Below are 12,621 nucleotides of genomic sequence, written 5' to 3' on the forward strand. Positions count from 1 at the left end.
TCATGAAATTAGCCCACAGGAACTAAATCCTCATCAGCTAGCGAAAGCCAGGAGCTCCTTGGTAAATGGTGAACTGACAAACACTCATGTTTTCAGCACATTTTCCATTTCTTTAGTTGCTGCTAAACTGGGGGATTAACACACAATGTTAAGTGAAGGTTTCAAAATTACCTACTTGCCTTTAGGGTAAAACTTAGAGCTTTTAAAAAAACTCTTGTGATACGGACTCATACTAGTTCTCGTGACCTTTTGAACATTCCGTTCAAAGTTCACTAATCAGTAAGTCCCTTTTCTCTGTTAGTATCCTCTAAATTAAATAATATTATTCACAGTTCGAGGATAAATGTAGTTTGGAATTCAATTTTCACCTATAAAGAAATATAACGTTTTAAGATTCCCTCTGGGTTCTGCCCACCAAACATCATGTTGTCTACCAAGTAACATAATAGGGGCAGCTCATGTGCACTCAAGATGAACCACTGAACAGGAACTGAGCAAGTTGCTCAAAGACAGCCAAGTCATGTCCTTGATGATTCCACCTTGAACTTGTTACTTCCAGTGAAAAACCTGCTAAATGTAATCGAGATCTCTAGAGAAGATGGATCTAAACATTAGTACAATTTTGTTTAGCTTTAGAACATATGAAAGATGCTACTAAATTAATAATGTAGTACAACAGGATAATAATCTCAAGCATGCAGGGCTTCATTATTTATTATGAAGGGCCAACACAAGCAAGTTCACCCAGTAAGGAGGGCTGGGGTGAACTGTCCCTCTATAACACATAATTCAGAAAAGTCTCCTGATTTAACCAATCACCATTCAGCCATAAGATTATGACCACTGACAGGTGAAGTGAATAACACTGGTAATCTTGTTATGGTGGCACCTGTCAGTTGGTGGAATACATTAGACAGCAAATGAACATCTCAAAATTGATCTGTTAGAAGCAGGAAAAATGGGCAAGCGTAAGCATCTGAGCGACTTTGACAAGGGCAAAATCGTGATGCCTAGACAACTGTGTCAGAGCATCTCCAAAACTGCAGCTTTTGTGGGATGTTCCCGGGCCGCAGTGGTCAGTACCTATCAAAAGTGGTCCAAGGAAGGAAAAGCGGTGAATCGGTGACAGGGTCATGGGCGGCCAAGGCTCATTGATCCATGTGGGGGGGGCGAAGGCTGGCCCGTGTATTCAAATCCAGCAGATGAGCTTCTGTAGCTCAAGTTTCTGAAACAGTTGATGCCGGTTCTGATGTCAGAACACACAGTGCATTGTAATTTGTTGCGTATGAGTCTGCAGACCAGTCAGGGTGCCCATGCTGACCTCTGTCCACTGCTGAAAGTGCCTTCAATGAGCACATGAGCATTAGAACTAGACCACTGAGCAATGGGAAAAGGTAGCCTGATCTGATGAATCACATTTTCTTTTACATCACGTGGATGGCGGGGTGCGTGTGCGTTGTTTACCTGGAGAACACATGGCACCAGGATGCATCCATGGAGGCCCCACCTCGCAACCTACAGGACATAAAGAATCTAGTGGAGTCTGTTTTCTGGGGGCAAAAGTGGGATCATAATGTTATGGCTGATCAGTATACATTATACAGGGCCAGCCAAGCTCTTTCTGCAGCAGAAGCTGAATGAAGTTGGGCTTTTGTAACGTATAGTGAAGTACAGGAGATGAAAAGACAACTTTCCTGGCAACACCCAAAAGTTACAACTGTCTTCTCCACTCATCTGCAACAATGTCTGCCATATTTTGAATGGTGCCACAAGTGATTTGCAGACATGTAGTCTGTAAACAAAATGTGTCTATTTTCATTTCAAAGAACAAAGCACCAAGGAAGTCGATTTTATTGTCATTATGTAATGACGATATGTTATATGTCCATGATATGTACCGTAATGCAGCGTAGAAGGAGAATGCTTCAAATTACGCAGACAATTAGATTGAAAAAAGAAACATTATCTCTTGTGCTTCATCAGTCAAGAGGCTATGATATGAAACTGGTAGGACTAAAATAGAAGAGAAAGACTTCTATTCTGAAACATCTTCCCAGTAGAAATAACATGGAGTGGATATTAGTCCCTGGAGAAACAAATTCCCAACACTAGTAATGATGGTGTTTTGAGGCCTTAAAACAGGCAAGAAAATTGCTCTGTGACCCAGATATATACGCAGGAGTTTTAATCTGACAGCTAACAAGACACACGATTGGGGAACTTAACCCTCCTACAATGTAACAGTGCGTAGGAGAGCACTTGAGTTTATATCATGCTATTATGTACCGAAGCAGGCTACATGTTTAGTCTATACTCTTCTTCTGCTCCTTCTGTATAATCCCTCCTGCCATCATTCACGTCCCACACACAAAGACAACCAAAGTCCACTTGCAGGGAATAATTTAAAGATCATCACGTATTGCCTGACAAACCTATAATTAAAAATATATATATATATATATATACACACATCTATTTGCAAATACAGAATTCCAAAACAATAGTGACAACTCTACATTAATACTGTTTACTTTACCCAGAAACACACATTTTTTTGAGATTTCCTAGTTTCATTCTATCACCGTTCATAGCAAGTTACCCAGAAAACCTAAAAACCAAAAATCAATTGTCACATTTTAAATTAGTCTTGATATAAGTAATAGAGCCAACTGAGACTTATTTAAATAGTTTGTCTGGCAGACACACAGTATTTATATCTTCTACAGGAAATTCCAGCATTAATATAAATGGTTTCACAGATGACGGGAGCCCTTATAGCATGCAAATAAATTGGAGGTTATAATCTAAGATATCAGGAAAAGTCATAAACCAGGGTCCATACCATAGCCTGTCCAGTAAACATGCGATAACTTTATATTGGAGCCGTCATAAAATCCATTAATTCAGTTATTTGTTCCCAGACATCTTACTATGAAAAAAGTAACGTCTGATTTGCCATAGCGTCCAAAACAATTATAGCAAAGCAAGAACAAAAGGCTGTTCTTAATTAGGTTAATAATCAATTAATCTGGAAGCTTTCTAATCGGAAGTTGCAAATGATTTTTTTAATATATATATTTTATTTATTTTTAAACAATGCAAAAATAAAACCCATGGTTAAAGATACAATAGTAACGACAAACTTGGGGTGTGTAAAAAAATAATAATAACAAACGCAAGATTTCGTAACATATTTCTCAAAGTGCCAACACAACGTAACAGCAGCTATTTCATATTCATCAATCAGAGGCACAGACGACAAGGTAAGAAACGTTGACACTTAAGGTGATGATGGGGTTTATGCATCTGGGCGATATATTCAGTTTACAAAAATACTGATTAGCAGAGGGCTATAAATAGACACAGCGAGGAAATCTAAGGAAGCCAGTCTGTCTGTCTGTCTGTCTGCAGGCCTTATATACATGTATTCCAGAAGCCACGTTAAATAGAAACAGCGTACAATTGAAATCACCGCAATTGAAATCACCACAATTGGAAGCCCCTTTACCCCAACACCAGCACTGACAGTGACAATAGCGTTGCCTCCCCTACCTTTCAGCGATGCTGCTATGTTTAATGTTAGAGGCTTTTTACTCCCAAAGGCAGCGCCGGGAGGTGGAATATAAAAGGGAAGCCGTGACGTTGGGATGAACAGACGTTTAGGGCAACACAAGTGTAAAAGCTCCTTTTGCAGCCGCTCAGCAGGAAAAAGCAGAGACAGGAGAGAGAGAGAGGAGGGAAAAAAAAAAAAAAAAAAGATTAGGAGAAGGGGGGGTGAGAAGGGGGGAGACAGGGAGGGAATGGGAGGGGTAAGGGAGAGACAGCTACTCATTTAGACAGTCTTTCTAGCAGGCCTTCCTAATGCAAGGCAGAAACACAGCTGTGACACAAGCTTCTTAACCCTGAGAGCTGGAGATCTGCAGCTCTGGTTTACAGCTAAAGTTAAGCAGCGACATAAAGCAACGATAACATCTGCCTTTAGGGAAAGCAGGTAGATGGCTGTGTTAAGCAGATTTGGGTAACCAGTGAGCATACCTGGAAACTTACTACATAAGGTGACCCTGAGGCGCTTGAAAAATTAACCCTTTAATAGTCCATCATGACGATTCTATGTAGTGACTCGCCCAATTGTGTTACACAAATTCTCATGGAAACTTGACTTGTCATTATGTAAAGATACACTTAATTGAGTGCATTTAAGCAGGGATATCAACCATAACATACTGGTATCAAAAGCACTAACTAGGAGTCTTAGATATAATCTTGGCAGTGTAGAATAGAAAGGAGTCAACTCCAGACTGTATGACCCTGAGAATCTGCCCTTGTACCCTGAGATTAGGGCAAAAACCCTTCCCGGGTATGCCAGTGAGGAAGAAGGGATTTCACAGGGAAAGAGTTAAAGTGGAGAAGGGATTTCACAGGGAAAGAGTTAAAGTCTGCAAGACTGCTGTGCTAAGCATACAGCGAGAACTTATTAAATAAACTGAGGGTGGGTCAGGATTCACTGTGTGAAAAAGTAAAGATCTATCTACTAAACTGGGAGTCTATAAAATAAAGTTAGATGAATTTGGGGGGACACTCAGCAGTATCCATCAGAGACATGAGGTGTGGATAATCTGACAGCTGGAGTGCCACTGGTCACATAGTAGTAGCCACACTGTGAGGGTTTACTGTAGCCAGGGGTGACCTTTTGCCCATAGTACAAGCACAGCAGGTCCTACCATGTGGCAGCAGGAGAAAACCCACCCACCTGATCTGTAAGGGGATTTATTTTGTGTGTGCACAAGCCTAGGGGCCCCAAAGAGTCTTATCAACCAATGCTCTTCAGGGTTGGCTTTCATAATGCATAGTTTTTTTCAGAATTCTGTGAAACTAGAGGTGGCCAAAATGGCCCATGGGCAGCTCAAGCCAAGCGTGACTCCAAGCAGTGCACAGGCTGAGTCGGAGTAACCAGCAACGGATTGAAAGGCCTTGGACACTGGAACCAAAAGCCCAGACATGAGTCATTTGAGCTTGCTTTAAAAGCCAGTCCAAGCCAGGTGTTGGGTTCAGGGCAACACTGACTCATCCAGCTATAAGCGTTTCTTTCAGTGAATCTAGCAGTGTTTATTGTCTATTTAGCATATGCATTCTCCACCAGCACCAGAGATCAGACTTGAACTCTGTTGGGACATGGCCCTGCCAATGGCACACTGAAAGGGGGGGGGGTGACTGCATACCTTAGCTTTAAATTGTACAGCTCTGCGTAATATGTTAGAGCTGAATAAATAAATAATAATAATAGCGAGCAAGGGGTGGCAGAGATGGTGATTAGATGGCTCTTTTAGCATGGAACGTATATAAACAAATGTTTTACTGCTCCGATCTTAATAGATATCTGCCAGGCCTGGACTGGCCATCTGGCACACTGGGCCATCGACATCCAATAGTCACCCAACGGCAGCAACGTGCAGCCAGCGGCTGGATATACCCTGCCACACACTATGTGGGTATAATGTATGTAGTGTGGGGCCGCTCATACCCAGCTGTCAGCCGCACCTACATCACCTCAAGTGCCTGGGCCACCTAGTGATTGCCAGTCCAGCCCTGATACCTACAGTATACATTTTCTATAGGCATACTCAGTTAACACACACGTAACTTAAATATTTAGTATAAAAGTACAGTCATGTAAAATATAATTGACTTGACCTGTCCTTTTAATGCACTGAGATGAGACGTTTCACCTCACTAGCACCCTATTACAGTTCACTAGTTTAAAAGCCACATAAAAAGTATATTTCCCCATGAGCATAAAATACAGTGTTTTATCCAGTAATGTAGGTTAGCATTCACAAAAATCTGGTTTTATCTCATTCTGTTCCAATAAATTTCCTTTATCTGCAGATCTGGTTGTTGCCAGTAGTGATATTTTGGGTTAATTCTTTATGGCACTGCGATTGTAGTATGATCCTCCATAAACTTTCATTAATCAGGGTGTCTGGCTGGGTTTTTAAGACAGAACCATTCTATTGTTTATCATAAGGCTGCAGGATAAGGAGCCAGAGTGTGTCTAATGAATTGGGCTAAGGTGAAAGAGCTAGAACACATACAAATGAAGAGCATGCAGCTGCTTGAAAACATTATGTTATGCAATAACTAGAGCTGTCATAAAAATAAAACAGCAGAATGTTTGTAAAATCGTAGTTTTATTCTGATAACGTCACTTAAAAATGGAGGAAATTCCCTTTCAACAAATAAACCCCAAACCAGGAATTATTTAATTGGAATAAACAGTGTATGTTGTAATTGTCAAATTATTTGTAGTCTTGCTCTGACATGTAGCTGCTGGAAACACGTATGCCTATCTTGGCACACTTTTAATTTTGTAATGTGCTTTGTTTGGTCAGTTCCTCCTATAAGCAACGTATAAAACTGGCATGGAATTGCATGACCAATTAGTATGGATGAGAATAAGATGTGACAAGCGTGAATCTATTACTCATAATGATTTTTCTCTATACCCACGTGGTGTAGTTACCACCAGTGAACTCCAGCGCTGCCTCAGCATGAGGTCTAATGATTTCCAAGGGAGTGCTTTCCTGCCATTGATAGGCTGCCTTCAGTAACCAATCAGTGATGCCGAAACTGGACCACAGAGAGGATATAGCACTGCATCCTTTCCTAAAGGTAAGTGTATTATTTTAATTTCTACCTGGTTTAAAGCCTTTAATTCCTGACTAATGACAGCTGTACAAATACGGTATATATATTTTTTGGAGCAAGCCTAGACTCTCCTCTGGTGCGTGTGTTTGGCTGTCGGTGTGGCAGAGCCTGTCCTGGTATATGTGTGTGGCTGTTGGTGTCGCAGAGCCTGTCTTGGTGTGTATGTTTGGCTGTTGGGGTGGCAAAGCCTGTCCTGGTGTGTGTGTGTTTGTATGTCGGTGTGGCAGAGCCTGTCCTGGTGTGTGCGTTTTAGCTGTCGGTGTGGCAGAACCTGTCCTGGTGCATGTGTGTTTGGCTGTCGGTGTGGCAGAGCCTGTCCTGGTGTGTGCCTGGGTGTCAGTGTGGCACAGCCTGTCCTGGTGTGTGTGTTTGACTATTGGTGTGGCAGAGCCTGTCCTGGTGTGTGCCTGGGTGTCGGTTTTGCAGAGCCTGTCCTGGTGTGTGTGTGTTTGGCTGTCAGTGTGGCAGAGCCTGTCCTGGTGTGTGTGCTTGGCCATTGGTGTGGCAGAGCCTGTCCTGGTGTGTGTGTTTGGCTGTCGATGTGGCAGAGCCTGTCCTGGTGTGTGTTTGGCTGTTGGTGTGGCAGAGCCTGTCCTGGTGTGTGTGTTTGGCTGTCGGTGTGGCAGAGCCTGTCCTGGTGTGTGTGTGTGTTTGGCTATTGGTGTGGCAGAGCCTGTCCTGGTGTGTGTCTGGGTGTCGGTTTTGCTGAGCCTGTCCTGGTGTATGTATTTGGCTGTCGGCGTGGCACAGCCTGTCCTGGTGTGTGTGTGTGTTTGGCTGCTGGGGTGGCAGAGCTTGTCCTGGTGTGTGTCTTTGGCTGTCGGTGTGCCAGAGCCTGTCCTGGTGCGTGTGTTTGGCTGCCGGGGTGGCAGAGCCTGTTCTGGTGCGTGTGTTTGGCTCTCGGTGTGGCAGAGCCTGTCCTGGTGTGTGTCCGGCACAATTCCTTGGCACAAAATCTATAAAGCATAAAACATGTACCAGTTGATAGACATTTGATTGCATAGGGTCAAAATTCCTGGAGGCTCAAGTTTCCCTCTATCCGTAACCTGTTGATGGGTAGGAATTTGAAAAACTAAAGATGTTAGGGCATCTGTAGAATGAGCCACTTCAAGCTTTGCTTAGCAATTTTTTTTATGTGTCACTGTCCCCTTAAAAAAAAACAACAAATCTGGAAAACACTCAAGCAATTAACTTGCTTTGTCATTTTTCATGGGCATGTAATGTGAATAATTTCATTATCTCTGAAGTTCATATCAACGAGAAAAAATGTTATAGTACTAGTCTCCCACATACCTCCTGACGTCATGGCTTCAATAAATAAACTTGATCTGTCAGCAAAGGGGGATTGTGTGCATTCACGTGTAATTGCACACACTCCTTTTGTAATGCATTATGCTGGTTTGTGGATTCGCTGACTGACAGCACAGAAACCTGTGAAACAGACTGAATATGCTATATAAAATGTTCATAATATTTTATTATATCTTCTGTCTCCTTTCCTCCAAGCTGGACAAGCGCACAGAAATAAGGGAGTTTTTTTTTGGAATTTATTATTCTTCCAGGAGGTGTGAAGGTTGATCCCCAAAAGTACATCCTGTAACAGAATGGTCTGTACACACTGACAAGAATTCAAATGCCTTGGCTTCACAAACCTAAATGTTTATTAAGTTATACCAGCCAATAAGCTGTGCAAAAAATAATCAAGCGGAGCAAAATAATCAAGCGGAGCAAAATAATCAAGCGGAGCAAAATAATCAAGCGGATTATTAGTGCTCTCACCATCGAGCATCCAAACCTTTTGGAATATGGGACAGTGCTCTCAAGGAGCATCATGCGTTTATGCATCAAGCCGAGGAAAACTATGAATGACTGGCTGTAGAGATGGCACCAGGAGATGTCTATTAAAGGAACTTATATTAATAATATGAATTCATTTATAATACCATCATCCTTCAAATGGTTAAAACAATTCATACGTGGTGTCATTGCATAATAATATGGACTGGAAACAAACGGTATGTAAAAATGTACAGTACCATTAATATATCATCTTTAAGCTCACCCTCCAACCTCTTTGCGGTTTCACTTTTTTTTATAAATCGGCAATATTATCGCATTTTCAGCAGAACACTAGAGGGCAGCCAATGTCTAGCTGTTGTACAGGGAGCGGTCCACATTGAAATCAGTTTTGTTACATTCAAAATAAATATACTCAAAAAGTCTGTAATAGGGTAATGCAATAGCTTTGGAAACAGCTATACAAAATAAATTAAAGGTGCAGTTCCATCTACTGAAATTTGGAATTGTATAGCTAAATTTCATATTATAAGCTCATTTTAATAGAGACCTCATAACCATTTGTTTCATTAACTCCAAATTGTTATGTGAAGTTCTAATTGTTATGTCCTGTTTGCAATTGTACAATATAAATCAATAAATACTAACTAGAAACATCACCCCTAGTACTATTATACCCAAACCCTTACTAGAAACAATTCTGTAACCGATTAAATGTGCCCTCATTCATATATTTGCCTGGGACATTTGTCATGTGATGTAAAGACAGGACGCGATAGGTTCTTGCCATAGAAACAGAAAATGCTTCTTTCTGTGTTGTTTATACAATAAAACCTAAAGGGCAAAGAATAAAATGACATCCCGCTAAGGTTTGTTAGCTTTACACATTAAGGACTGCAATTAATGTGTTGTCTAAGTGGAACATTAAAAATTGTAGCCTTTTCTGAAATTCCTAAACTTTTGTTTTACAGACCTAGAAAGAAAATCAAATGCAACCTGACTTAATCTTAATATAACCAAAAATCTAGAAAAAAACAACATCATCCTCCGAAACAGTGACTGACTTGTCTGGATTGCGTGGCGGAAACAAATTTCTTTGAAACCTGTAACTTCATTTGTCATTATCCAGCAGCTGCCTGCAGAATTGCTAAATATAATTGATAATTGTTACTATGTTACCAGCCCTGTGTGGCTTTATTTGTCCTTAATGTCCTCCTGTTGCAAGTCGTTACTATGTTATCAGTACTGTATGGCTTTAATTGTCTCTAATATCCTGCGCTTCCTGTGGTCTTAATTACAAACCATGTCCTCAGGGAAAGCATGAAGCCAGTGATGTTTATGTTTACTTTTTAAATGTAGTCACAAATTCTGGCCATTGATGTACCTTTGTTCTTATTTATAGAAACATAACATTTGACGGCATATAAGACCATGTGGCCGATAGTCTGTACATTTAAACAAACAAACAAAAAACATTATTTAACTATATATATTAATGCAATCACAATAAAATAATTTACAAGAGTTTGATGAACACTCAAAATACACTGGGTCATGCAATCACCAATGCCGGATGGTTATTTTACCGCCAAGTTCATTCCGACATGGTGATTCTGTGTAAATTCAGTTGCAGGTTAGCACTACATGTGTGGTTTCTGCTAGGTGCATTCATTTTTTTAGGCTTCCTTTAACTTTGGTGATCGAGGAGAATATGATAAGCCTACGATATAGTAATTCATAAACCGAGGTTCTTAATTTCAGTTCATTTAAGTGTATTGCTGTTGTTACAGCCATTCTTATGGCTCATACGAAAGATGGCCAAGTTTTTATGCACTTGCCAGCTGTGCCAGATGGCTAGTCTGGGCCTGAATACGGCCATTCAACTAAGCAGAACCCTAGTTCATGATTTAAATAAGAACATAGGAGAGGTGGCAGTTCTCTTGTCTACAGAAGAAAAAGCTATACAAAAGCAATGAAGGATTTACCTAGAAATCTAAACTAGTTTAATTCATTTTAACGTTCCTGCCACACTTTTTCTTATACTGGTCTGCAGAGTTTTTCATTCCCAAAAAGTTTTACATCGTTATAATATATATATTATATCATAATTCGGTGCTACATTAGCGTGGAGTCTACCGCTAACCTGCCGTGCATCCTGTCTAGCACAAGTACCAGTAACAAGTTCAGCATAACAGTATAACCCTGCTATAATGTGGTTAAAATATGTATATAATATCATCTGCACAGATGTACGTGAATACAATCTTCTGGATGCTCCACAAATTGCAGAGCCTTGTCATCGATGTGGCAGTGATACGCAAGAAAAAAGAAAACGTGACAAAGTGGGGGGTGGGGATACAGGCATGTACTTTGATGTTGTCATAAAGGGGGCAAAACTTCATGATCTGTTTGAAAAAGATACACATTTTTCCATTATATGGAAATACAATGGAACCTGAGTTTGCGTGAAACTTTAGAACGGGTGTTCTTTTTTGGTGTAATGGAAATACCCATGACACAACAGTGACTCTTACAGGAAAGTCTAGTAATGTAACTGGAATATGTACGGACAGGTGCGCTGGGCCATCGTTTATCAGAGTACACGAAGTAAGATGGCTGGCACAGACGTTGAAGATAGTGATGCAGATTTTAAAGAAAAACAACAGGAACCATAAACGTAGAATTGATGGGCCTTGGGTTTTTGGCGTGAACCAAGGCTCTGATTTTTATGTGCAAAGGCGTGACAAGAGAAACACTCTTATACCAATCTTTCAATGTGAATGCGAATCAGGTTCAGAGATTCATTCCGAGGAATGACCCGCATATGGAAATCTTAATGCCATCGGTTACAGTCATTTTACAGTGAACCATCAAGAAAATGATGTGGATCCTGTGACAGGAATAAACACGCAAGTGATTGAGTGGTCATGGTTGGATGCCAAAGTACGCCTTTCGAGGAAAATGAGAGGGGTTCCCAATGAGCTGTTTCAATCACATCTAGATGACATTTGCTGTAAAGTGCTAAGAAAGGATGCAGAAAATTTGTTTTTGGTATGTCTGAAGGACATACGGTGTATATATTGTTTAAAGGATTGAAAAGTAAATATATTTTATTCATATGTCATAAAATATAAATGATAAAATTAAATATGCAATATTTGTTTTTTTTTTTATGATAAAGTTCAAGTAGACCACACGCTAAAGTAGCACCCATAAATCTCTGATATTTTCTACATTGTTTTGTCAGACTCTCTAATATTTAAATATTCTTTAACCCCTTCCGTACCGGCGTTCTCGTACTGCGTCTTCCCTTGAAGACCGCAGTTTTATTTAAATAGTTTAATTCCCTGCTCGTGATTTGCTTCAAAGCCATCACGTGCATCATCGATGACGTACCTGGTACGTCCCGGTCTGTGGGTGACGCACCCACGCTCCCGACGAGGAGGGGACGTGGCTTAGCCCCAGAGGGTGTGGCCACCCTCTTGGTAGGACACCAGAGGGAAGGGGAGGAGGTGGAGACTTCCATGTCCCCCTCCTCTTAGGTGTATCTGGGGATCAGGTGATAGGGGGTGGACTACTCAATAACTGCTCCTATATAAACCCCACAGACCTTTTCTCCCAGTGCTTCTTAGTTAAGCTGAGTACTGTCTATTGCTACCTAACTGCTTGATACCGACTTGGATTTTGACCTTTGGCTTTGTTACTCGATACTGCTGTCTGCTACCTGGCTTGACCTCTGGACCGTGACTACTCTCTTGGATTTGCCCGTGTTCCCTCGTTGCTGGACATTGTGTGGTGGCACCTGCAGTTACGCACCGCTCCCCCCAACCTGACACCCATAACTGTATTCCAACTGTTTCCTCTACCTTCCAGATCCTCATGACACTTTTGGAGACTTCTCCGTATGACCTTCAATATATCTTCACCCAAACAGCCACACACAATCTCAGCCTCCTAATAGACTGTAAGCTTGCAAGAGCAGGAGGCTTTTTCTCCTGCTGTACCAGTATGTCTTGAAATACGGCAATGTTATTGCCAGCTTGGCATATTGTCAATTATGTTATTGCTAATTTTGTATTTTCCCCATTTGTAATAGTGGTATGTCTATAAATATAATGT

The 12,621-nt window shown here is 41.0% G+C and overlaps 1 protein-coding gene across 3 annotated transcripts in view; it reads right to left on the reverse strand.

Moving 5' to 3' along the window:
* Nucleotides 1-3,738, reverse strand: part of C6H1orf21 (chromosome 6 C1orf21 homolog) — a 41,861-nt gene extending 38,123 nt beyond the window's left edge. For 2 of the 3 annotated variants that reach the window (XM_053469772.1, XM_053469771.1), the window contains exon 1: nucleotides 3,553-3,738. The gene's annotated coding sequence lies outside the window, so the exon portion shown is untranslated. The remainder of the gene's footprint in view (nucleotides 1-3,552) is intronic. The other variant, XM_053469770.1, reaches the window with a different exon arrangement.
* Between the last annotated feature and the right edge of the window lie 8,883 nt (nucleotides 3,739-12,621).

Source organism: Spea bombifrons, chromosome 6 (assembly GCF_027358695.1).
Source record: "Spea bombifrons isolate aSpeBom1 chromosome 6, aSpeBom1.2.pri, whole genome shotgun sequence".
Taxonomy (NCBI): domain Eukaryota; kingdom Metazoa; phylum Chordata; class Amphibia; order Anura; family Pelobatidae; genus Spea; species Spea bombifrons.